We start from the raw sequence: 6,000 nt of genomic DNA on the forward strand, positions 1-6,000 counted from the left end.
TTATACAGCCCTCCCCAAGGAGCCCCCCAGATGCCCCCAGAATGCAGGTGCAGGCCCAGCTGGGGCTGGCAGGGGTCACAATGTGGCCCCAGGGCTGCAGAGCGGAGCTGCCGTTGGTGCTCCCGGACACAGACAAGGCTGCGGACGGGGACAAGGGGCGAAGGAAGAACGTGAAAGTGGCCAGGAGCAGCCCCAGTGCAACAGAAATGCTGACGGACACAAGGCGCCCCGCTGCCGCCCCCAGCTCGCGGGCATCAGCGCCAGCCCCGTGCGCAGCCCAGCGAGCTCAAAGCTGGACACAAAGATGGTCCCGTGAAGGTCCCGACGCGGCTCTCGGGCCTTACACGCAGGCGGGCAGAAAGCGCCTCGTCCCACCGCGCCAGGCCTGGCCTCAGCTACGGGGTCTCTCGGCTACGTTGCCCCCGGGGCCCTGTGGGGTTTGTCTCTGAGCCTCCAAGCGGGCCGGGCCGGGCCGACACAGGGCTCCCTGGTTCCCAGGGGGACACCCCAGCTCCTCCTGAGCCCCTCGCCGGGGGAAGGGCGTGGCAGTGGGGGGCTGCCCGGTGTAAGAAAGGCGTCTTGGCCCACCCTGTAATGTCACAAAGTGAGCTTTGGCAACCCAGCGATGTCACAAAGGGGGCTCTGCCCACCTGCCCCAATATAAAAGGCAGCAGCCGCACTGGGGCCACAGCCATGGCGGGTGACAAGGAGCCCACCCTGGACCAGCTCCTTCCGATGCTGATGCTCAGGCTGCTGCTCAGCCCGAGGGAGGCCATGTCGAGGGCCGGGAGGTTCTGGGTAGGTGACGCCGCACCGTGCTGTGCCAGGGGGGTGGGATTGGGTGGGGTGGTGTGGGGGGCTCAAGAGCTGTGGCATGAGCCTGAGAGCTGCTCCCATCTCACCCAGCTCTTGGGGTCCTGCAGGGGATGAGGAAGGGAATTTCCAGAAGGAGAGCCAAGGCCCAGGCGGAATTTGGTGAGTGGGTCCAGCTCAAAGAAATCTGCACATGGCCGACAGTACTGCACGGGAGCCTTGAGAAAACTCCTCTTTCCTCGGAGGATTCTCCACCGGCAGGGAGAGGAAGGGAAGAGACTGCGCCGACCCTGGAGACAGGGTGAGTGCCGGGGGAGACCCCCAGATCCTGCCCCAGCCCCTCAGCCCGTGCCCTGCCCGTCCCGCCGGAGGGGCCGGGCTGCGGCAGGTTCACTTACCCCTGCTCCTCTGCAGGGCCAGGGCGAAGGCGCCGGGAGCAGAGCACCTGTGGGAGCTACCCGTGATACACAGGGGCCTCCCCTCGTCAAGAGTCTCCATTCCCCCGGACACTTTGTGTTATGTGGAAACTCACTATCTGGGCCCTCTCTGGTCCAGCAGCTCCAGTTCCACGGACACCCTCCCACCAGGAGTTGGCTGTGTGAGTCCTGAAGATGAGATCCCTTTGTCCCCGAGGTGACTACGATGGTTCCAGAGAAGCAACAGGCACCCAGGAGACAGCAGAGGGGGTGTGGGGCTGGGAACCTCCCTGGGGTGACCCCAGCTGACAGCTTAAAAATAAAAATGATCTTTTCTCCATCCCTGGTGCCGTGGTTCTTCCACCCAGCCCTTGATGCCCCTTCTCCCCCGTCCCTTTGCCAAACCTCCCCTTTGGGTCCCTTGCTGACCCCCCCTCCTCTGCCAGGTCTCCCCCAGGTGCTGGCTCCGAGCTCCCCCGGGATTTGTCCCCTCTGTGCGGCCCCGTGTCCGTAAGCACCACGACGGGGACGTTTGCTTGGCCCAGAGCCGCTCCTGCCAGAGCAGGCAGGGACTGTGCCTGCCTGCACCCTGCTCCTGCCTCCTGCCCCCTCCAGAGCCCGGGGGCTGCGGGGCACCCACTGCAGGAACAGGGGGATGGGACAGGTCAGGTCCTTGGCTCTTTCACCTCAGATCTAATCCCCTGGGGCACACAGCTGCCTTCTCCGTCCTCCTGCACGACCCCCCCAGGGCACCCGGCCCCGCGACAAAAGCAATCCCAGCCGTGGCTTGACCTTTCCCGACGCGGGAACAGCCCAGACTCTCTGCCCCAGCACACTTTTCATGCCCACTACGGGGCCTTTATCCCCCTCTAGGGCACGTCGGGGGCTTGGTGGGGCCGGGCCAGCCTGCTTGGCAGATCCTCTGCGATCGACTCGCCAGGGGCTTTTGCTGAGCGCACCTCCCAGGGTTTGTTCCCAGTCCCTTCAAATACCCCCATGGGAGACTTTATTCTCCGTTAGAACACAGTGACTCAGGGACACCGGTAGCCCCCGGGGACACCGGTTTTACGCCCCACCCCTGCTGGAGAGCTGAGCACGCACACGACCGATGTGATCAAGCAATGCCCGTTTATTACAGCTAAGAAAGCCCTTTCATAATGTTTTCCCGCACACGTGAGTAACATGCAGTACAAGTCCTCAAGACTGTAGAGTTAACTTAGCCCGCGCTTTAAACCTTCCCATGACGGGATAAAAAGTGCCCCATCAGCCTTGCCAGGCTTCCCGCCTTGTGGAACTGCCTCTTCCGTCCCAACCCCTGCCGGGGGTTGTTTGTCTCGTCGAGTTTCTCCCCCCTCACTCAGGGTCACATCCTTATCGCATTCTTGCTCGGCTGAGGCTCCTATCAGTCTTGTTCTCACGCAGGATTGCTCACATGGCCATTCTCTTGCCGAAAGTCCTCCAGATCCCAACATATCCCTCTTCTTGGTTTTGAGCAATCCAAATTTCTTGCAGGCCCTTCTGTACTGAATGTGTGACACAAAAAACTAACCACAGCAAAATAACAGCAAGCATGATAACTACAAGAATTACAACAATTCCCCCTTGTAACAACTCCTTCCCCCACAGATCAAGAAAGTGTGGGCAGGTAAACATAATCCCACTGTGTTATTACCCCAAACATAGGAATACGACATTTTGGGGGACAGCAATTGCCAGGTTGGTTCCCAGTATATGAAGCGTTGCTTGGTGTCACTGTTTGTCAGGGGTACGTTAGAATTAACTAACAAGGCAGCTTTTTTCCCACTCCCTACTGCCCCAAAGCTGGGTGGCATAGAGCCTAACAAATCTAACTCTCGTGGTTCAGTCATGGTTTTGTTAAGACTCATAATGAGCTGACCTTGCCAAAAAGCTGTGGTCTTGATGCCACGATGAGTAGCTTGGACAGGGGCATTGGCCTGTGAAAAGGTCATCTTTGCCCAACTGTTGTTTGACACCAGCCCAATAAACTCCTGTGGGTTAAAGTATGGAACTCCTAATAGACATGTTCAGAATGGGTCTGAAGGAGTAGCCATTGAAAGGCAAAAGGATTCTTGGCCTGTCTCATTAGCTATCATTACCCATATATTTGGTCGAGGAGAAATGGCTCCTACTGGATGAGCATTAAGCACTGTCAGAACCATCACAAGGTTTAGGATTGCGAGCTTGGCCTTCTCTCCAGGGCCGCACCCAGCGAGATGGAACCCACTGCAAGCCATGATCTGTAAGCAAACACATATCACCTCTGCCGGTTAATTGCACTTTAACAGGCCCTTCCCGTTGCCCAGTATTTAAATTTTTGAACACACCCAACGGTTGCTGTATACCCCGAGATCGTTCAGCATCACCTTTTATTGCTAAACTGTGAATCATCACTGGTGGTTCTTGACGTTCTCCTGTAAGCCTCAAGAAATTAAAAACATATAAAACCTTGCTTAATCGTTCAGCTGGCATCATACCCGTGGTTCCTTCTTTTTGTTTTTGAAGCATTTGGTTCAGAGTTTGATGAGCTCGTTCAACGATTGCTTGTCCAGTGGGAGAGTGTGGAATTCCTGTGCAGCGTTCGATTCCCCACAAGATACAGAAATGCTGGAAGCGCCCAGAAATATATGCTGGACCACTATCTGTTTTGATCCTTTTTGGCACCCCAAATACTGCAAAAGAACTATATAAATGTTTTCCAACATGTTTAGCTGTCTCTCCAGTTTGGGCTGTAGCCCAGACGGCCATGGAGAAGGTGTCAATAACAACGTGCACATATTTTAGCCTACCAAATTCTGCTATGTGAGTAACATCCATTTGCCACGATTATAGAGGAGATAGGCCCCGTGGGTTGACTCCTGTTCCCAGGCCAAACCCTATTGGCAACATATTGCCCTATGGGCAAGAGGCAACAATGCCTTTTGCATCTGCCAAAGGAATTTTAAATTGTTCATGCAACAATTTTGCTGACTGATGCGAAAAATTGTGAGATTCTCTAGCTTGTGCAAACAAATTTGGAGAAGGCCGGAGCAACTAATTGATCCGCTAATTCATTCCCATATCCGAGTCCCTCCTTGGATTGATGACTTCTGAAAAGTAGACAACACTTCTCTGATCCAGAGTGTGAAATAATTGTTGCCACAGTTTTCCTAAGCGTTCTTTTTTTACTTCTTTTATTTGTCCCCGTTCAATCCTTTTTACTACTCCTACTACATAGCGTGAATCAGACACTACATTTAATCCGAAATGTGGCCAGGACAGAAATGCCCACAAAACTGCTTGGAGTTCTAAAGTCTGTAAGGAATCTTCTCTTTGGCCTTGAATGAGGTGATAGTTCCATTCATTTCCTTCTAACCAGGTGCACGCAGCTTGCTTCGATTTTTTCCCTGCATCTGTAGAAACTGGTAACCCTTGAACTGGCACTTCTGATTGCACGGGAAAATTTTCGATTACTTGGTTCATTAACAATAGTAGTAATCGACGTGCTGGGTAAACATTAGACAGCTGACCAGCATAATCTTCAAGAGCAACTTGTGATGCCTCAGAATGTCTGCGCAACCAGTCTAAATAATCCTGTATTAATGGAACAATAATAGTTTGAGGATCAGTACCTGTAATTTCAATAATTTGATGTCTGCCTTTCACGATTAATTGTGATAGTAATTCTGCTCTTGTAGTTATGGTTTTCTTAGGGGTATGCGCAGTGAAAACCCACTCTAAAATTCGTAGAGGTCGTTTGTTCTGAGTCCCATTGCATAATGATGGCCAATGGATATTGTCTCTTTCCTCCACTATTGATAATCATATATTCCTCCTCTTTCTCCTCCCTTAGCAGTCGAGGGTATGGGCCTGTTGTTCTCCTTGTCCCTGTTTCTTTTTACTACTGGGGCAATCTCTGCTGCTGGTGTTACTGTTTGAGTTCCCACCTCCACACCAGTGCTTTGAGAGGGCTGAACTGCAGCTCGGTAAGCACAGGCCAGGCCCCAGTACAGCGCTAGAAGTTGCTGGTTCTCACTGGGATAGGCAAGACACCCTTCTCCCAGGTCTTGTGTCGATTTTGTGGGCTTGCTTGCCTGTTCAGGGGTGAGATCCCAGCTACAGGAGGTGATAACCGGCCTAGGAATCTGCCCAGATCCTTCCACTCCCCCCACCACCCAGGGACAGGCGCCTCAGGGCACATTTTAGTATTGGCTTATCCAAAATTTGCCTTCTCTTACACCAAAATCATACCGAGCTCCACACAACCCACAACAGGCGAACGGCATTCATGAGGAGTATCAGCGACCTAACGTAAGGGTGAATAAGCACCTCGGGAGCCTGCAGAATAAAACCACCCATGTTCCCGCTGGAATGCCTTGCAGCGTGTTCCCGAGCTTAGCTAAAGAAACATAAGCAGAGAAATCAACAAACCTGTGACCAGCACAGGAGCTTGTCGCTTAATAACTGCTATAGCTACAGCACACTTAAACCTGCCGCTGTGTGCCCCACGCTGGGCGCCAAGAAAGGCTGCGATGGCTTGACCTTGGCTAAATGCCAGGTACCCACCAAGTCGCTCTATCACTTCCCCCCCCCCTTTCCTCTTTTTTCTCAGCAGAGCAAAGAGGGAAAAGAAAATAAGATAGACCAACCTTTGTGGGTAAAACAAAAGCAGGTTTAGTATAAGCACAGCGAAGCAAAGGTCTGCGTGTGGGAGCAAAATAAAACCCCAGATTTACTCTCTCCTTGCCACGGAGAGGCGCTGTGGGGCCTTCTC

The sequence above is a fragment of the Athene noctua genome, chromosome 1 (assembly GCF_965140245.1).
Source record: "Athene noctua chromosome 1, bAthNoc1.hap1.1, whole genome shotgun sequence".
NCBI lineage: Eukaryota > Metazoa > Chordata > Aves > Strigiformes > Strigidae > Athene > Athene noctua.